This window comes from Cheilinus undulatus, linkage group 19 (genome assembly GCF_018320785.1).
Source record: "Cheilinus undulatus linkage group 19, ASM1832078v1, whole genome shotgun sequence".
Lineage (NCBI taxonomy): Eukaryota > Metazoa > Chordata > Actinopteri > Labriformes > Labridae > Cheilinus > Cheilinus undulatus.
Genome location: NC_054883.1, coordinates 4494632 through 4516765, shown reverse-complemented (window position 1 = coordinate 4516765; position 22134 = coordinate 4494632). Strand labels below are relative to the sequence as shown.

Below are 22134 nucleotides of genomic sequence, written 5' to 3'. Positions count from 1 at the left end.
CTGATGAAATTGTAAAAATTAGATTTGAGCTAGCTGCTAATGACTCCTAAAACAAAGGAAAATCTCTAATAGAATTAGCCTGCCCTCCTCTTCTCTAAATACATCATATGTAAATTACTGTCATTTGGAGAAATATGCTTGCCTGGAAGGTAAAGCCTTCATTAGAGATCTCTGTAGGTTTGGGACTCAAACAGGAACTCCTCCAGGACATTTAAAAAGTTCTAGCACTGATGGAAGGTACAGGTATTACTCATTCAAGATAACATAACAGAGATATGACTAACAGATCTAGTTTTCATAACTTAACCAGGTAGATTTTGTTCCTCAGCTGAGGGCATGGACCACTGCTACAGGGGGGAACAATGCTGTGTGTAAAACTATGCTGTTTTAACCCATGCACAGTTGTACTGATGTAAATCCTGGATCAAGTATTGTAATGGAATGAATGCACCAGTTAGCCTCTCCTTGATTAAACTTGTTTCATCTGCTTTAACACAGATGGCATCACATTACTGCTACAAGCAAATACTGTTTGCAGTGACAGTCAAATACGTTTTCAGGTTATTTATTATGGTATGGTAAAAATCAAAAACAGTGCACTGTTTGCAGAGGGGCTATGGTTAGTCAAAGCCAGCAGCATGTCCCTTATAACACATGACAGTAGCTGTGAGCTAATAACAAAATCTTACTATCTGAACAGTGTTGGAAAGAATACATGATGTCTGGATCACTCTAATTTGGATTTTATTTTAAAAAAGCAGTTGTAGTGAATAAAAAGAAAAAAATGCCCTCTGTCCAGAATGTCTCCTCTGGGGATCAATAAAGTCAGCATCCAATTTCTTTTAGATAAGCATATGCACTTATAACTTTTTCAATGAGCTCATAAATCTACCTCCTCATGCACCAGCTTACTGTCTGTAGGTCATTTAATAGGAGAGTTGTCACAATACCAGGACTTTGAAATTCAATAAGACACTAGTGAAAAACATCAAACAGTAGTGACCAGATTCCATAACGCTGCAACAAAACTGACCTCTTAAGCCTGTTTTATGCCTGATGCATCTGTGAGGTCACAAGCATCTGCGCGTCCAACATGACGTCAAATATTAAGACACACCCCTTCGTGGGGGCCCTATGCAAATCATTTTCGTCTGGCCGTGCACATGCCTGAAATTTTTACAGACGCGGATGCGGCAGACGTCAAAATGGCATTAAAAATGCTACAGACATAATGCTTGAAGACACCGCCACCTGGCTTTTGGGAGAATATCAGTTTGCAGCGAAGAGCCGGTGCTAGGTAAAAATGCACCAGACGTTTCCGCATCATGAGTCCACATCAGTTTTTGTCCGTGCAGAGGTCCGCGCAGAAAGCATAACTGAGCCTTTAGGATACCCCTAACTGGTAAACTGGGTCTTACCACTGTGAAACAATCAAAAAAATAACATCTTAATGTTCTGCATCTCTGCTTTGTTGTAACTTGCTGTGCGTTCCTTCTCTCTACTTAATCTCAATGTCGACTGCCCACCATATTGTTTTTTTTCTCTTTCCTAGGGATGTTCCAGTATCATTTTTTCCTTCCCGATATGATTCTGATACCAGGGTGTTGGGTATCGGCCGATACAGAGGACTGATCCGACACTGGTGTGAACTTTCTGGGCTGACTGTGCAGACTAGCAAATTATTTTAGACCTATATTTGACTCAGAACGTGGCTCAACAAACAGAATCATAATGTACAGCATCTCTGTGACTCTAAAGTTGTTTTTCTGCTGATTATTGAGCTTTACTGCTAAATATTAAAATAACAATAATACAGGGGGGCTGCATCTCAGGCTCTATCTCTCTCCATTATGCTCTAATCAGGCAGCATCATGGATTACAGAACAGCCATTGGCTGACAGGCCCTCACAAAGGGAAAACAATATGGGGTTTAGAATTCCAGTTAGCATTCGAGCTAGTGGTAATAAATGATTGTAATTCAATAAAAACAGAATTTAAAAAAAACGTTAAAGTCACGTTCAGTTCACCTCGTCTCGTACGACAGCGCCGGTCTGGAAGGCATTTTAACGATCACATTTTTTAAAAAACTGTCACACAGCCACCATTCTTTGCTGCAGCAGTGGGTCCTTTGGTTCTTCTTCGCTGCTCTGAAAATGTTAGCCTGTGCATGCTGTGAAGAAGAACTGATTTCCGGTTGATAGTGCTAACATTTAGCATGGCTAAACGAAGCAAAATATAAAGCTAACCCAAACGTATCGGATTGTTGTATAAACTCATGTACTCGCCGATACCAATACCTGCATTTTAAGCAGTATCGGACATATTTCTGATACTGGTATCGGTATCGGAATCAGAATCGGAACAACCCTACCCCCACTTGGAGCAGCTTAAGCAGCTGCAATACCAGGCTGCAGCAGTTACTTATGATGATAAAGTTAACTCAGTATTTCCTAAATGTTTTAACAAGTCAAGCTGAGTTAATTGATCCCACAAATGCATTTATTTTACACATTTATCTTGATTATAGTAAACTTTAAGCAATATCTCATCAAATAACAACTAACCAGATGATTTTACTTGTTTAGGTAAGTGTTTAACAGCAGATTCACTGCTGTTCAATGGTCAAATTTACCATCAAATTAGTAAGGTATGGTATAGAAGAGGAATAATTTTGAAGTGGAGTTGTATAAGTCATTTTATACAAGATAAACCACAAAGAAATCTATCAGCCTGACCCTGAGTTTGCTCCACTAGATATCCTCAACTAAAAGGCCATTCTCTCTGCCCTCTATTGTTTATTCAGGTCAAGAAAAACAGACATGTATGACAACTTTTCAGGAATTACGCACCAATTAAACAGGATAAGTTGTGTTTGCAGGAGCAGCTCGACTGTTTCCTAACACAAACACAGCCCTGCCAGTTGCCTAGCTTCAGGACACAGGCTCTGTGTGTTCCTACCAGGTAGGTAATTCACTTATCTGGGCATTGTTCTCTGCTCATCCCTGTTTGAATCACTGGGCTTTGCTATGAGATTTGCCCAGCTTTAGGTTAAAACCTCCACCAAATATAAGCACAGACCTCACAGGGTTTCCAAAATAAAACCCTGCAGAAAGTCTGAAGACCTTAAATGTCAATAATAAGGAGGAGTTTAAGGACATTTAAACCATGCATTTAAATGAAATGCACAAATGGAGCCACCAATCTTCAACGTTGATTTCACTGAGAGTAAAAGCAGAACATCTGTACCTTCATTGTGCACCGTAATTGTTTGTTGGACACATGTCTGTATGGCTGCAATTGAGACTTGTTCTGCGTAGTAGTGAGGTCTGACAGGGGATCACATATGGAGCAACAGGCAGACTGCAGCTGTGGGGTATTTCCACTGTCTATAAGCACCTAACTATTAATGGGCTTAAAGAAACTTGTCAAACTGTTACTGCACATTTATTAACACTTAGATACAGCATCTTTTTGGACAAAGACATGAGAATGTCTTTCTGAGCATTTGCTTGCTTGCACAAACAGTACAAGTAGTTAAACACTCAGCTACAGATATAAGAAGTCACAGGGAAATCTTTACCTGTAATAATTTCTCAAACAAATACCCACTGTTAGCAATTTAGATATGTGCTTTTTTGCAGAAAATAAATCCTTTGCATGCTATTAATAATAATAAAGCTCGTTCCATTTATGATACATGCTGTAGCTGTCAGATTTGATGCATGTAAAAATTTAATCGCTCCTGATGTTCTTGAAGGAGTGAAGCAGCGGATTACAGTAATTGAAAGTCCATACTGCGACAGAAATAGCTGTTCTCACACAGGGGCTAGACCCTCTGGTGCCTTTTGCTGTCTGTTGGCGAGAACTAAATATATTTTCTGCATTCTGAATGGCATTCCTCTCTAACGCATACGTGCCAGGAGTTAACAGTGTATGAGAATAAATAGCTTTCTCAGCCAAGCCTTGAGACCTGTCAAAGATGGATGCATATCTGTGTTATTTATTTGTCTGTTTGTAGAAAACCAAACCGTATAGATAAGCCGGTGTAAAGAAGCGCTCCTGTCACTATCTTAATTTTGTCTTTTATCAGTTTACATTAGTGGTAAGTCAGATAAACTTGCCTTCATGCATATTGACAGAGTAATGACCCTTTTGGCAGTGCAGCAGGGCCTAATTTCTAAGGATCTAAGCACTGAGCCAGAATTATGTCACTCTGACCACCTGTTGCTCTGAAAAACGTCACTGGGCCTTAAGTAGTTCCGGCACGCATCCAAAATGTGAACTTCTGAACCGGAGTGCTTACTTTCTCATTTGTGTAGAAGCAGGAGGCGGCGGCGTGTAGCAACAGCCACTCTAATTTCGTGGCGGCAGAGGAAGGGTTTACATAAGGGATGTGCTGCTCTGTGCCTGTCACTCAACCCGTCTCTGATGGGCAAACGCAAGATTAAGGGTTGATGCTGTTTCATGTCACCTTAAGGCTAATGAGAGATTAAAAATCAGTAGCAGAAATGCTAAATATTGTTCCAGTAGTCCTGTATCTGTGATAATAACCCAAGAAACACTTCCTTACTGGGGGAGTGGAAATGGCGTTCATAATTCTGAGCTTTCTCTTTCTTCTCTACAGATTAAAAAAACATGAATGGCTCATGCAATAATTGTTCTAACCAATACTCTCATACAATATCTACCAAAAATAGAAAAGGCAATCATCTCAGGAAAGACAGGCTTCATGTATTAATAATGGCTGGTGTATTAGTTTTGACAGAAGGTCACAAATATAATAGCTGAGCTCAACAGAACTAATCCTCTCTCTGTCAGGGGAAAACACTAAATGTGCTGCTGCTAACGCTGTCTTGCATTGCAGGTGTAGCAGTACAGTATATTTCTCTTGGATTGGAGGAGCTTTAAAATAGCTGTGCAAGCATATGCAGGCCACACACAGCTGTTAGCGGTGAGGTGCTGCTTACATCATTAGAGTGTATGCCAATTAGCTTTTCTCCCTATTTGAAGGCATTCGTCATGAATCACTGATGCATATGAAATGAGAAGGCCGTGAAGCTGAGGGCTTGTTCAGACTGGCCATAAAGGTGCTAACAATTTATATCAGAGGTTCTCAACCTTTTCAGCCCGCGACCCCAAAAGCAAAGGTGCCAGAGAGCGGGGACCCCCACCATACCTGAAGATGGTTGAACACAGCAATGCACATTCAAAAATAGTCATGTGCAGACAAGGCTGCCTACAAGGGGGGAAAATGGAAGAGCTCTGTGGGGCCCAGCCTAAATGGGGGCTAACAAAATCTTGGTCTATTGTAAAGTTACTCTGTGGCATTCATATGGTATGTTTAACCTGAATAATAATCACTCTTATCAAAGAAACAAATATCTTTTTATTCATTTGTGTAGTAAGGAGTCCTCTAAAAAATATAAAAACCTTTTCTTAATAACAGATATAATGTGTTAGTTATAGCAAAAAAAAAGGTGGATAAGGTGGTGAAATTGTATTTTAAAAGTAGCAGAAATGGGTTAGAAGTGTAAAAAAAAAAATTACAAAAGTGGCAAAAATCTCACCAAGAAATGGAAAAAATGGGTTAAAGTGGCAATAACAGACATATAAAGTGGTAAAAGGGGATAATAAAGTGTCTGAAATGGCTTTGAAGTGGCAAAAAATAGGTGGAAATCTGGTGAAAAAAGATGAAAAACTGACATAAACTGGCAAAAAAAGGGTTAACTGAGGCAGAAATTGACTGATGGGTTCAACTAGCAAAACGGGCATATCAAAAAAGGAAATGTGGTTAAAATGGGCATAAAAAGAGTAAAGAGTGGGGAATAGCGGTAATAATGGGTCAACAGAGCCAACAACATGTGGAAAGTGGCTTTTGCATTTTGGGTGGCTAAAATGTGCTAAAATTGGCAGGAAAATTTGACAAAAACAGGTTAAAATTTGGCACAAGTGGTGTAAAGACACAACAGTGTCATTTGAAAAGTATTTTTAAGTCATCTTGAGACCCCCAATGGGGTCCCAACCCCAACACTGAGAACCACTGATTTATATTCAGTCAAAAGATGTGACTGATAAAAGATAATCATGTTAATAGAGAGTAAAGTTTACAACTTTCAATTTAAATATCTTGAGTTTTTGTGTCTGCTGATTCAATCACACCTCAGCAGCTCCACAGAAAGAAACCACACCAACACGAGCATAAGCTCACAGAGGTAGCCAGCCAAGCAGTAGACCATCAGGGAGACCACCGTACTGTGGCGTCCTCGTTGAAATCCGCTCACACTAAAGCCAGTGTGCTGACAGTGGGGATCAGGGTGGTCAGAGTTATTCCAGGGGTTCTGCCGCTCAGCCCTGAGCCTGACCCGCACAAGTGACTGATAAGCCACAGGCAGAGCGGAGGTTCAAATCCTGTAAACTAAAACAAAACTTGAAGTAATGTTTCAATCTACGGGCGAGACAGAGACAGAGAGGGAGGTGGGCAGGAGAGGGCACTGTTTTTCTTCTGTTACACACTGTACAGTACAATGATTGAAGTATTACATAATAAAAACAAGACACAGGGCTGAAAGCTTTGAAAATGTGTTTGTCCTTCAGCCAAAGGCATTTTAAATAACAACATTTGATTACTTTGGACTGTGTTCATTTTTACATCTATTTATTGTTCTTTTTTTCTTCTTCTTGTGTACTTAAAATGATCAATAAGGGAAAATTATGGCCTTAATCCTTAAAATGGGTTTAAAAATAACCAGGAAATAACACATCAGCACCCTTTATTGCAAAAAAGTGGTTGATGTATCTTAAACATTAAAAATGTGATCTCTGATCATCTAATTGTCAGAAAAATGCAACGTTTATGTAAAGATAACAAGGATCTTTCTATAATTGAAGTATTAAGTTGTAAAATAATGGATTCAACTACTGAATGAGTCTTTCAATTCCTGTACACAGAGGCCAGTCAAGTCTGTCCCGTTATAGGAAAGAGAAGTAGCCACATACCGCGCTCCATTTGCTCCATGTGTTAAGGTGTCTATCATGTGTGAAACAAGCTATTTTTCTTCTGCCGTGCCTTTTTGACTCGGATGACATAATGCTTTAGAGAGTGGGGTCTGCTGGTGGGGAACTTTCCCCACTCTTACTTTTACACTCCTTTTTAAGAACAGCAGCCTTTCACACCAAGTTCAGCAGGAAGAGGTAGTAAAAAGAAACGGCCAGGACCTACAGTATTTTATAATTAATAGGTAGCAGTGAGGGGAGAATGGTCCACGCTGACGTAAAAAGATCAACAATATATAAAAGTGATTATTCATTCTCCAGAAAATAACATATGAAAAACCTGGTGCCATGTGTTACTCCTTTCACAAAAACCAAATATAACAAATGTGAAATATACATCAGGCTTTTTATAATCTTTGATTGCTCTGCTTTATTTGGAAGTCCTACAGAACTCTTGCTTACATGATTTAATTTGTAACTGAGGTGGTCCCAAGCCCTTACAGGGTCACCACCTGCAAGCAGTACTGTAAATTACTTGGTGGGCCTAACTGTGCATGTCCACTGTATTACTATAAACCACAAGAGCTGTGCTAACTCTATTGTCAGGTACTTAATCAAGGCCACTAGATTTATTCCCTTGTACCAACTCTGGGGACAACCTCAAGCAGAGGCCTGAGTAATTGGATCGTATTTTGCATCTAAAATTAACCAACTCTTCTTAGTGAGAGTCAAAATTTGGAAATAATAATAATATCAACCAATACCATATGAGGCTGTACCTTTCATTCTGGGAGCTGCATAATGTGTAAAATACCCAGATGTTACTCGGACTGACCTTACCTGTGGGGGGTACGGTGCCATTATGCCAATCAAACACAAACATTTGATCAGACACAGGCCTATAGCAGAGCAGAGGAAGTCAATTATTCAGACTCTTACCTCACATGTACACAGCAGAAGAAGCAGCAGGTATTAAGGTGAGCCCGGTTTCTCCTGCATGTAACTAATGAAGAAGAAGAAAGAGAAAGAAATTAATAACCACAGTTAGTATGGCAGTGGCATTATTAAAGTCATTCTGGGAAAGAAATCATCGTATCCATTCAGCATAAACAGTGTTTTCATTGCAGTGAAATTGCTTTATTTTTCAGATAAATCAAAGAGGGATTGATTGATAAGTAGGGCTTTGGTTTAATCTAGGTTTAATTTATCTAACAGGACAGTGTGCAGTGTCATTAATTATTTACAAAAATAAAAATATGGCTGCATCAGATTTAGCATAAAGCTAATTTAAATCTGTAGTCCTCACATTAAAGACGGACATGTACAAAGTGCAAATAGACAAAAATAGAAAATGCAGATGCCCCATAACTTAAGAGATAGGAGGCATCCACTGCAAAGTGCATAAAACAGTAAATACCTGCAACAATCCTCAGGTAAATACAGAGTTTTATTCAGTCATAACCTTATTTAAAGTGCCTAAACAGTCAGAAGGAAGCAGGAATTTATCGGCCTGATATCGGTATTGGCAGATATTAGCTAAAAAGGCAAATATCATATGGGCAGATATCACAATTTCTGCTGATGGGTGCGCAGATGGTCAAGTGGTTTATGGCGCTACCCATGTACGTTGGCGGCCTCCGGCCTGAGGCCCTTTATCACATGTCTCTCCCCACTCTCTTCCCTGTTTCCAAGTCTATCCACTGTCCTTCCTCTCTCAATTAAAGGCACGAAAAGACCAAAAAAAAAAATCTTAAAAAAAGAAGAAAAAAAAAATTCTACTGATATTTACATCTAATATTTTGGCCATGAATATCAGCATATATACTGAGATCTTTTTCCTTATTTATCCTCATTCTGTAAACTTTAAAGTATGTTTGAAGAAAAAAGTTTGCTTCTTTTGCTCCTGCTTTTTTTTCATCCTCAAACCTTAAAATGTTTTCAAAGGATTGAATTTTTAGTTATGTAAAACATATTTAAATATCAGTATCATTACCGTGTGGGCTAAAATAAATCTGTAAATATCGTCATATTGGATATCGGCAAAAATCCAATATCATGCATCCCTATATTTGTTAAAAAGACCTGAAATGGGTAGAAACTGTGTGTAACCTAAATCTTAACAATTAGCAGATATATATAACAAGAGTTTAGGGGGTTTTTTTGTTGGATAAAAGGTGAGAGTTCCTGAAATAGTCAGAGTGCACGTCATAGTTCTTCAACACACTATGCAAAAAAAGATGCCCAGCACACAAGAGCAATCCCCTGTTCCTGTGCAACTGTGATCAGTTTGATTTTGAGTTTTTAATTTGTTAATTGATAAAAGCAAAATGTTGCTATTAATTATATTAGGTAAAATTAAGACAATTTAAAAGTCAATATAGCCATAACTTGTGGTTTTCATATCTAACTTCTTTTCTTTTTTTTACACCATACCTCATTTTACATGTTGCTCCTGAACCTAAAATAAAAACTAAAGCAGTTTTTACTGTTACTCTGGCACCAATGAATCTCAGGATAGCAGACAGCTCAAACTTCATCTGACTCTATTAAATGTTTGAGAAAGCATGGTCATTAAAATCAGGCCTGTATCCAGTAGGTACAACACACACTTGCTTAGTAGGAAAAATTATTTGCTATCTTTGTTGCTTATTGCAATAAATTAAGACTTTTAAAATAAATGCTTTGTAAACACTTTAATCAGTGTAAGCACACAACAGCATTTAATTTTCTGCTGCTTAAAAGAAAACATTACACCTCCATACATGTAAAACAATGAACAGAATCTTCACTTCAGACTTTTAACTGGATCATGTTTAATATTATTTTATTTCTAAAAATGCACTTAAAACTCCTCAAACATAAGAAGCTCCACTGTGCATTGACACAGGAACTTCAAACACACCGCAGGTAAACATGCACTGAACGTACATAAAATAAAGCATACTGTACATGTCAGTTTGGAGATTTCGTAAAGAAACAACTTCAACACTTTCACATCAGTGTTAATGTATCACAAGACCACATTTAACGAGCAATAATCCAATTTAAAATGTTTTCCATTCAGTTTTCTTCATTCAGTGACTGTATATAGCTCTGTGTAACATAACTCCCTTTAGTCGATGTGAAGCAGTGAGGGCAGAGCGAGCAGAGTGAGCACTGAGCATGCAGAGGGAATGTGCTCTCTGTGTTGGGATGTCAGAAGCATAATGGCCAGCTGAGTCATAGGTTATAAAAAGCTGTCATTAGGGATTTCTGTCCTCAGCAGCTCATCACACAGAGCTGTGAATTATTTATTACGCTGGAAACTCAAGTGGGCCGTTACTCAAGAGCGGCTGGTTTCCTGCACTTCCCTTTCCTCGGGCTTGTTTAATAAAAGCATTTGTGTTGTAATTAAAGTCCTTGAGAGGATAAAATATATAAATAGGAATTGATTTCATTAATGTTACTGCAGTGGTGATTTTTTAATGGATAGAACAAATCATCCCCTAACAGTGTTAGATACTAATGAGAGGTTATATACAATGGAAGTGTACAATTAAAGTGTTTGTATTATTAAGATGGGCCTGTATTGACTTTGTCGGCAATCCAAATGACCAGCCAATTAGCACACAGACTACAGTCATACATCTGTTACATGGTTGCATTTTAACATGTTTAAGCTCAGTGCAACACTTTAGTAACTCTGAAGCAGGGATACTCAACACGTGGCTCTTTTGTGTCTTAATTTGAAATATTATTCCCCCAGAAAACCTTAAAAAAGGGAAACTTTGACATTTAAAAAATTACTCATTGCAAGTCACTTCTTTAATTAGTTTGTTTCCCAAACTTATTTAGTAGGCTGTTTTTGTCAAACTTGATTTTCAACCTGTATTTTTCTGTATATTTCAATTGCCATTAATTGTAATTTTTTGCCCCTTTTTTCAACTTTTTGCCCATTTTTAATCAATTTATACTGCTTTTAGCCCATTTTGCCACTTCTTTTGGGTCACTTTTTTTGCCACTCAACTAATTTTTCCCACTTTTAACCTGCTTTTGCAATTTTTGCCCCCTTTTGTGCCCCTTTTCCACCCATTTAAGCTGCCTTTTGCCATTAAATGCCTTTTTTGTCACTCTCTGCTCATTTTCCCACCTTTTTACTGAGTTTTGCCCATAACATATTATTTTTCCCCATTATTTTTCCTTATTTTTTGCCACATTTTTGCTGCTCTTTGACCGTTTTTGCCACCTGTAACTCATTTTTGTCCCTTTTCACCCATTTTTACCACTTTTGCCACCTTGAACCTATTTTGAATGCAACTTCGACCCATTTTTGTCACTTTTCACCGCTTAGATTGTGGCTCTTGCAAATGTTATTTTCAACAATTGGCTCACTGGTTGAGATGGGTTGAGCAACACTGCTCTGAAGAATAATTTTCAGCATGCAAGAAACACAGGTAACATTTGATGTTCTTAAGATCCCCAGAATCAGTTCCCCTTCATTTCCCCCACATTGTTTTTGATAGCAAAGTCAATGCAAATCAGCTCAGGCATTTCTCCTCACTCTGTTTTGTTCTCAGTATATGAAAATGGTTAAAAATCCCATGGGTCAGTGAAAATGATCCCTCCACTCCAGTCGCCTGCTCTAAGTCAGCCAAAACATTCCAGACTTCAAAAGGCGGCTTTGCCTACCAGGGCCATTCAGTGTCCCAACCTCTGTGGCCCAGGAGGACTTGGTTATTTGGATAAATTAATTTCTGGAGTCTGCCTGAGTTGCAAAAACAACCTCCTGCCTGACAGAAAATTAGTCTAACTGAAAAACCTAAAATGCATAAGGGAAAGGAAACAACACAGTTTTATTTCTTAGCAGAAAAATAATTTCTGTTTATTACCTGCTCTGCTGGGTTTATATTTTTTTTTTGGATATTGCATAAAGAGAATAAAAAATATAACTGCATACATGTGTCAACGTATCTGCTGGCAGGCAGAGTTCCAATAGACAACATCAGGAGAAAGGCTGTAAAACACACAGGGTGTGTGTACCATACACAGCTGATGGGCTATGCACCATAAAACAGACTGATGTTAAAGTTTAACTACTGTCAGTGGTACAGAAAAATATGTAAAAACTGAAATCTGCTGAAGACCCAGGCATTTATGAAAGAGAAAAAATAAACCTTAGAGCAGAGACTGTGAAAATGGGAGATGAAAACAGTAACAGAGGGAGAATTATGCAAACAGATGAAGACAATCCAGAATTAATGGTCCGCAACATTTTCAGGCACTCAAAGAGCTGTCCAAGGACACCATAGGGGAGACTGCATGGCCCCAGTAATTGGAGGAGCATGTAACTTCAAAAGTGAGGAGAACAGACTGGAGAACTTTCCTCTGAAGTCAAGTCTTAAAGAAAACGTGAAGCACATGTACAGTACAGTAGGGAATCTGGTACATGTGTGAATGAAAATTGCTCTGTTCATTGCTGCAGACATGATACACTGCAGTATGCCTGCTGTGCTACCACTCTTTTAAAAAAGCTGACTGAATTCAGACTTTGAATCTTTATGTCACAGCTGTTGCAGCTCAGGTCAGTGACTGAAAATATGAAATCCAGCATAAAGAAAAAGCAGATCTAAACAAAACAAGACATTCCCAAATGCCAATAAAGACATCTATAAAATATATCACTCAGAGGATGTGACATCAGCCCGAGAAAAATAAAAAGCTTTAAAATGCAACAGCTATAAGTCACATTAGATGTGTCATTTATAAGGCTATGGATCTGGACTATGCCCCCCTCTCTTTCATAAAATGTATGGTATTTCTGCAGGCCAATCAGAGGGCAGGAAAGGAAAGTGCAGCTTGGATAAAATTTTTATTAGAGAATGAGAGAAGTACTGGGATACTAGTAGTCTCTCAAAGGTTTAGTTGATCAGTTTTAGTTGAAATATTCTAAACTAGGGGTCCTCAACCTTTTCAGCCTGTGACCCCCAAATAAAGGTGCCAGAGACCGGGGACCCCACCTGTACCTGAAGGTGGTTGAACACAGCCATCAAGAAAAGTCATGAGCAAACAAGGCTGCCCATAAAGGGAGGATAAATGGGAAAGAATTCTGGGGCCAGGTCAAACTGGGGGACCATGGAGGTCAGCAAAATCACTGCCCATTGCAAAGTTAAGCTGTGATATCTATTTTTAATATTTCACCTGAATAATAGCCACTCTAATTAAATAAACAAATATTTTTTTTTTCATTTGTGTAGTAAATCGCCTTCTTAAAAATGTTAGAAACAGAATTAAAATTGGTTAAAAATTGCCAAAATAGGTTAATAATAATGGCAAAAATTGGTGGAAAAAGGTGGTGAAATTATATTCTAGAAGTAGAAGGAATGGTTTAGAAGTGGCAAAAAATTGTTAAGAGTGGCAACATTGACATAAATAGTGTTGAAATGGGGTTAAAAAGTGGCTGCAATTGCTTTAAAGTGATAAAAAAATTGTTTGAAATTTTGTGAAATGGGATGAAAAATTGATATGAAATGGCAAAAAGGGGTAGCTAATGTAAAAAAAATTTGCAGAGTTTGGCATAAATTAGTTCAACTGGCAAAAATGGGCATATCATGATGAAATAAGGTTAAAATGGGCACAAATTGGTGTAAAAAGTGGTTAATAGTGGCAATGCTGATCAACAAATGCAACAATGGGCAGAAAGCGGCAAGAACTGGTTTAGAAGTGGCAAAAACAGGCAGAAAAAAAGTTGTGGAAAGGGTTTAAAATGGACAACGATGGGTTTTAAGTGGCAAAAATGTGTTGAAATTGACAAAATTGATTGGAATAATGTATGAAAACGGGTTAAAATTTAGCTAAATTGGTATGAAGTGGCAATAGTGTCATTTTAAAATATTCTTATTTTTTTAAGGCATCTGGAGACCCCCTGCCAGTGTCTCGCGACCCCCAAGGGGGTCCCGACCCCAACGTTGAGAACCACTGTTCTAAACCAATATTGCAAACATTTCAAAAAGTTACTCACATCCCTTATAGCTCAGAGACTGTAAAATATACTGCCTAGTTAGTACAATGAATTTGGATCAAACAGGATTTGCGCTCAACTCTTAGGTGATAATGAGCGGCGTATTCTTAACATGACTGATTAGATAGGGCAGGGGTGTCCAAACTTTTTACACTGTGGGCCACATACAGAGGATGTTTGGGCTACTTTAAAATCCACAATGTTTATATGAGATTGACTAAGTGAGAAGCAGAATAAAGGAGGAGCTGGGGTGGAGGAGGGTTGCAAGAGCAGCTTGCAGAGAGAGCAGCAGTGTGTGGCCAGGCTGGAGCAAATAAGGCAGCATGAGAATTACTGGCCAATAACGTGCTTAGAGCAAATCAGCTGGCCATCAGCTGATGAGGGTGCGTGTTAGATCAGCTGACTGGGGCAGAGCTGGACTCTGTGGCCTGCCTGAACTAACGCTAAATGCTTGATGCTAGACAATCACTTCCAGGTTTTGGGAGATTTCAGGGGGCCTTGTTTGGCCTTAGCTCCCATTGGCTCAGCCCCTGGGATATTAGTGGTACTGCTATTTGCTGCCAAAACTCATCTGGGAGTTAGAAAACAAGATTTTGATTGCCAACATTTTACCATGTATGGTACTGGCTCAGTTTAGTCACAAAAAAACATCAACGAAATCTTCCTGCTGAGATGTTTGTTCACAAAATTAGCATGGTTGCACCGTCTTGTGCTAAATCTATGAAGTACAGTACAGTCAAGCACAAGCTTCATGTTCAAACCTGCAATCTTGTAATGTATATGCAGCTTACATTCACTCAGAGTTATTGCTTATTTATTTTGAATTGGTAAAGGTGAACAATTTAATGTTTCAAGACATTTTTAACCAACAGAAAATGGAACAGACATGGGCTTGGATAGAACTCGAATGATATCGACTAACACAACACAACTTGCTGCTTTCATTGACTTGTGTGACAAAGAACAAAACATGTTGGTCATTTATAATAAGCACCGTGCTAATGCTATCTAGGGAACTTCCTGTAGATTTAATCTTTGTTTTGAAGTAACTAGGGCTGAATGATTTGGGAAAATAATCTAATTGCGTTTTTGTCCCCTAATATTGCCCTTGCGATTTGATACGAATTATTTCTGAAGTTCATTATCTTATGTAACTTCCAACAAACACAAGCAATAAATCATTCTATACTATAATAAACATAAAATAAGATTAAACAATTTTGAAAAAAATACACACATTGTAAATCAGACATGAATTCTTGCATTGAAGGGAGTGGTCGTTTTTATATCATTTTCTCATATTCAGTTAGAAAAATGTACCAAAAAGGAAGAAAATAGGATTTTTTTAGACTATTAAAAACTTACTTGAATGGTTGCATGATGTGTAATGAAAAACATCTCTGCTGCAAAAAAAAAAAGGTGTAAACCGGTACTTTGGCAAAAACTTCAGGATAAAGAAATACTGCACCTTCTGCAATTTGAAAACTGCATGAGGTCATACTGTGATTTAATCTAATTTGCGATTAATTGCCCAGCCCTAGAAGTAACCGAAGATATTTCTGCTGCTCATGCATGATGCTTTTCTGCGGGCTTACCACTGAAATATCAGACTGCACTATTCGGCTTATGCATCAGTCTGATTCTCAACATCAAGGGCAGGTCAAGCTGAAAAATGGATCAAAAATATTGAGACTGGAAGGGTCAGACAAAGAAAATATAAGCGTAAGTGGTCCAGTGTTTTGATTACAGCCACTGATGGGTTGAGCAACCATGGACCCACACACTCCCACCTCTTTGCCAATACTCAGCAGTGACCTTGCTAATGATAAACCAGGAACATAAATGTTGCAGCTCAAAGACTACACTACACTTAAAGACTTCTTCTGTGTTAGAAAAACATTCCAGTCAGAAGACATGCAGCTTTCATACTTCCCTGTTTCTTAATGCTGCATGGCCTACTTCTGCAAACTACACAGTAATCCTGATGGCATAACTTTGACATAGCCTACACTTCTGTCTTGATGATGTGCTTCAGCTATACATCATGAAAATGAGTCCAAGTCAGGAGAAAATGAAGACAAACTGTATCATATTGGAATGGGAAAAGCAGAGGGGGAACACAATCTTTCCAAGGTCCTTTGGTCTGAGGGAAGAACACCATGTGTGCTTAAGTCAATCCAACATACACCGACTGAGGAGAAAATGTCCATTTTTAACCTGTTATCCATCACTGTCAAGTGTGGTGCACAGTGAAAGAGGAAGTAATTAGACAGAAAAATGACTGCAGCCTGAGGCAGAATGAATGAGAGTAAAAACCATGTACAACTGATGTTAACTTAGGGCAATGATATTTTGATAAATGTTCTGTACTGTATGCTATACTCCTACTACCTGCATAGACCTATTTTTGGGGATGAAATCATATTTTTCTTTGTATTCAGCTACTGAGGGAAAAATTGAGATAACACGTGTAATATAAGGTGTAATATTTCACAATAATGATTCATGTTTATTATTTGAAACTGCTGTCAACAAGCTAGCTAGCTTCCTACAAGATTAGCTACAGAAACTCTAGCCCAGTTTAGGGTTTTGACTCATGTCATTAACGCTTCGTTTTTAGACAATAAACTTAAAATAAAATAAACTCAGGTAAATTCCTCCATATAAAAATTGGCAAACAAAAACATACTATACTTTGTTATGTTAACTGAGTTGAATTTTATCGTTATTTAAGGTATGCCTAAATTTCAACCGTTACAACGCACTACCGCGGATGGATACATTTCTATATAATTGATTCCTCTGAGACAGCTACAGCTATGATTCATATAGTCCCTGTGAAAGTAACTGCTGTCTCCGCCCATTTTGGAAACGACTCCACACCCCGGTGTCACCACTCACACCAGCACTCACATTAACAAACTGTAAAATGCACAACGTCCCCAAACTATCTAGTCACAAAAGTAGACGAACGGCAAAAAGTAGTGTCACTAGTTCCTACCTCGCTGTTCCACCGCGGTCACCACAAGCAACAAGTCTCTCTGTCCATGAATTCTACACCTTTCGCCCCGTCATCTACTGCTCCTTCGTCCGTCCACGCCTGAAGGAAAAACTGTGCCTGGAACAAAAACAAATGTTAGCAGAAACACGGACCTGACAGGCGTTTTAATGTTCGACATGTAAGCAAGGAGTTTCGGGCGCTGCGGAGTCGGAAGGTTACAGAGGATTGACAAGATAGATGCGCATGCACGTGTGCGCGCGCTGCCAACCGGTATCGAATGTATGAGGGAAAGTTAACATCCTGCCATGGTAGGGTTTGTTGTTCTGCATGACAGGCTGTCAAAGATGTGACGTACGATTAAATTAATTATAGGCTAAATAATATGTAGCCTATTATTATAATAATGTATAGTATTCATTTATTTATTATAATCATTATCATAATTGCGATCTATTTTCTTTGTTATTCTACTTAACTATTTATTCTCCTAATTACTTTCTTTTTTCAGATTTTCAGCTTGAATTTTGGGCTCTTGAAAATATTCTAGGTATTAATCTCTTAAAATATTGATGCCTAATTCTTTATTTTAGCTTATCTTATGTTTCAAAATTTCCAAAGAAAGATCTGGCAATGTGAGTGGAGAAACAATTCCAGTGTTTGGGGAAATTTTACGATTTCAAGCTTTTTATATGAACTGTGTTTATTCCCATTAAGGAGACTAAGGCTGCAACCAATGATTATTTTTTATGTTGACTAATCTATCAATAAATTTCCCGATTAGTCGATTAATCACGGTTATTTGGCATACTATTTTGGATCCCCATTTTACGTAAATAGTTACAATTTAAACAGTAGTAGGATGGCTTTCTTTTAAGTGACTGGTATGTCCATAAAAATAAATAAAGCAAAAAGCCCATCCAAAGTCCAAAAGTACAAATACAGCTTAATGTAAACCAATCAAACTTCCAGCCCAAGTGACTGAACAATAGATTATAATTTCTTTAAATTGCAGTGCAGGAACAACATGTCACCATGTTCTGGTGTGAGGCTGGCCCTCTTCTTTGAGTAGTGAACTGCAAGTACAGGTGAGTTTTTATCAGCCGGTATTTGATTTGACCAAAATCAAAAACAATAATACGATGCGTCGATGCTTGAATTTCTGTGTCGACTAATTTTTATAGTCGACACAAACGGTTTTGGTGACTAATCGCTGCAGCTGTAAAGGAGACAATTTCAAAAACATTAACTCATAACTTGTGCATTTAGAGGTATAATTATGCAGAGGAAATTGATGAATAAATAGTCTAGCGTAGGCCAATACTTTATTATTTCCTTTCATTTATGCTGGCCCAACATTTTTAACACTTGTGGCCTAGAATATAAAAATAAGAATAGTTCTTTATTCTAAAACAATAACAGTACACAAACATACTTTGGTGCATGCACTCATTGTTCCATCAGTGTAAAAAAAAAAAATTACATGCAAAACTTCAGCTGAATGAATTTAACATCCATAGCTGTGTGAATGGCACCCGTATAGTAAAATAAATGGTCATTCTACTCCTTTGATAATATCAGCTCATTGCACCGGATGATTGGACAGACAGCCCTTAACAGCCTTCAGCAATACATCACAGGACAATTCTGATGATTTGTTGCATCAATTGACTCTTCCTGTAATCTCATTTGGGTTGGAAAATGCACTCATCCAAAGGTTCCAGTTGAGGCCTTCATTTCCACACAGCAGCCCACACACCTTCAGATAAAGAGGGTTCAAGTGGATGCAAAGCGCCACGTATCCTTGAGAGCATTTTTTAATTTCTTGGTGCTCCATCTGTTGAAATGATAAAGTGCAGCCATAATGGAGTGCAACAAGATTAAATTAATCAGGTTTGTCCATTACACTGCCGCAGGCTCTTCACAGATGATTGCAATTTTCTCTGTCAGGCCCATTATTGTAAGATCTGTTTAGTGGCTTGATGCAATTAAAATGGACTTAATGTAAATTTAACAATACAAATAACACTTCTGTCTGTGTATGTTTGAGATGGGAGCGGCTGGAGGGTCCTGGAGTGCAATGGTAAACACCCACTGTAACCATTTTTAACTTCAAACAAACCAGAGTGCTATTTGATTAGTGCGGACGCTGTGATCAATAACTATGTTTCATGTTTTCATGTTCTCTCTGATGTCAAAGGATCCGGTTGCACAGACCACCCTTGTCTGGACATGGGCAGTAAGGAACACAACACCTTCCACAAGCGTATCATGATGTCCATAGATCATTTGAACCTGCAGAGGAGGAGGGAGGGGGGGCGTTTAATGGAGTAGCTCTGATGAAAGTGTATAAAGTACACGCCTTTACTCTCGTGTATGAATCTCATGGTTCACTACAGCAGGTGAGGCAGACTTGAGAGAATTTTTTTATTAATTTTTCCCAGAGCTGATCTAATATTTTCCTGATTGGTTGCTTCCTCCTGCTGGATCAGGTCACTGCCAAGGGACAAAGCCTACAGGATGTGTGCTTAACAGGAGGAGATCTCGGCCTAGCGCCACAAAGCTCCCAACGCCACTTAAACACGGGAACGGCGGAACTGTCACGCTAAAAATGTCAGATGCTTTATATTCTCAGCACCTCTATAATTTTTGATTCATGCCACACAGTAAAATAGAACAATGCACCGATGCTTTATGCATGAAGATACTTGTGCATTCTTACAGAGCAGGTTTTTGTTGGTATCTCTGCAGGGAGACTCTTTTTTCCACTGGTCTATCTGGAGCCTACGAGCAACATCTGTTTTAGGTGATTTCACTGGATTTGAAGCGGCTGAGCTGTAGGTTATTGTGGCTAAATGAAGAATTACCATAACCAATCAGACAATGCACTTTATTACATTATATGCTGCATTTCACATTGAGGTCAGGTGTTTTGTATTAGCCTCCGATCACATTACAAGCAAAGCGAAATAACCCACACCTGGAGAAAAATGCACATTTGTTCTAAAAAGGAGGTAATGCTTTTAAAATAGTTTTTTCTTTGCCTCCTTTTCATCACACAATGAGATTTCTAATACCTGTGTAACCTGAGAAGGTATGCACAGTTTGTTTGTCATAGGCACCTTTCACACAAGCTGCATTCCAGTGGTCATGGCAGGCCAAAAACAAGTCAATCAATCACATTCTGTACTCCAGTAATTTAGTAGGTGTCATCCTATCTCTTTTGTTAGCCACAGGGACGGCAGAGTTAGGGCAGGGAATGAGCAAGACAACAAAATGCTTTTTGAGCAGCTGAGGACACAGAAAACAATATCAGGGCCCTCCCAAAAAAGCAGTCTCTACTGTTAACACATACAATTAATTTTAAAAAACACATTATTTTGATGCATTGATTTCTCTTGAGACTACAGAGAAATATTTGATACTTTCATTATAAACTTAAAAAAAAGCGTAAGGAAATTTGTGTTTGGTACATTATTTCTTTGCTTCTTGGTAAAAAAAGAAATCTTATTCCATTGGAAAGTCTGTTTATTACCCTTTTAAATGATGCCACATTTGTAAGGATCATGCATTTGTGGGATGAGCAGCAGAGCTGAGTATGTGGGTTGCGCCCATGAAAATGTGTCAAATCTTCTCTGCCAATGCTAAACAGCTGATTCTGCCATTGACTCTTGTTTGGTGTTTGGTGGTTTGGATGATTGAAGTCTGAAGAAACAAGACATATTGACAATTTAACAATTTATTCATTTAACAAACAGGAGCCTCAGTAACGTGTGGAAGAACCATACACAGCCACAACAGCCTGGCTCCTCCTCCTCATGCTGGTCACCAGTCTGGTCACACACTGCTGTGGGATGGCATCCTATTCTTCAACCAGCATTTGTCGCAAGTCTTCTCCACACTTTGACCCTACGATCCAACTGCTGTAGGCAGGCTGGATTCATCGCTGAACATAACGTTCCTCCACATGTTCAGATTCCAGTGCATGTGTTGCCAACACCAACGCAAACAGGCCTGACGGTGAAGGGCAGTCATGGCAGGCCTCCTGGCAGCCCTAGGAGACCGGAGATTGGCTGCGTCGGCCATATCGTCCTGCAAACCTTGACTGCAAATCTGTAGAAGACAGCCTATGGTACCTACATGCTGACAGGGTGAGGAAACGGTATTCTTGGGGTGTCTTCTTGGGACTCCCACTTCACGGCCTGTCTCTGACATTATATTGAACTTGGCCTTCAGTTTGGAGATGGTACTAGGACTCACTCCAAACAATGCCGCAACTTGGTTTTGCTGAACCCCGGCTTGAAGTTGCCCTGTCACACGGGCCTTATCCAGATCAGTCAAACGTGGCATGCCAATTCTTGAAGCAGACATCTACTGACCACTGTAGCAGGGCCCATGCTCACAGGTGCTGCCAGCACCCGGGGGTACCAGAAACACAAAACAAGAGTCAATAGCAACAACAAAATAAGCTGTTTAGCATTGGCAGAGAAGATCTGGCAAATTCTTATGGGCGCAACCCACATACTCAGCTCTGCTGCTCATCCCACAAATGCATGATCCTTACAAATGTGGCACCATTTAAAAGTGAAATAAACAGACTTTCCAATGGAATAAGATTTATTGCCAAGAAACACTGTTAAACAGAGAAATAATCTACCAAACACAAGTTTCCTTAGTTTTCCTTAGTTTAGTTTTGCCAACAATATCCAAAAATGTGCTGAAGAGATTTTGCCTCTGGCCATCAGTCAACGCCCAGGCCTCATAGTAAGACCAGGAGGACCAAGGACCAAAAGACTCTAGATGCATGCTCAGATACTAGGAATGCCAGACTCTTACTCAGTGAACCCATCGCCGAATGCACAAGTCCAAGTCTGCAGCTGATCTCAATCATACAGTCAACAATTCAGTGGATAACACTGCCGAGGTGAACTGCTCTCCATATTCAATGGCATCATCCCCAAATGCCTGGATCGTTGTTTTGGCTAAGGGGACATGTATTCCCATCTCTTCAGCAGGACCAGGTTTTTAGAAAATTAAGTAACCCAAAAAATATTTTTTGTAAGCCATGACATAAAAGAATCAATGTTTAAACATACAGAATACACAGTATCATACAGTGAGGAAGACCACTCACACTGTATTAAAC

General features: G+C 38.9%; 1 protein-coding gene across 13 annotated transcripts in view; it reads right to left on the bottom strand.

Moving 5' to 3' along the window:
- eya1 (EYA transcriptional coactivator and phosphatase 1) overlaps positions 1-17180 on the bottom strand; it is an 88250-nt gene extending 71070 nt beyond the window's left edge. For all 13 annotated transcript variants that reach the window (XM_041814772.1, XM_041814778.1, XM_041814780.1 and 10 more), the window contains exons 1-2: positions 16992-17180; positions 7933-7996 (exon numbers count right to left, since the gene is read on the bottom strand). The gene's annotated coding sequence lies outside the window, so the exon portion shown is untranslated. The remainder of the gene's footprint in view (positions 1-7932; positions 7997-16991) is intronic.
- Between the last annotated feature and the right edge of the window lie 4954 nt (positions 17181-22134).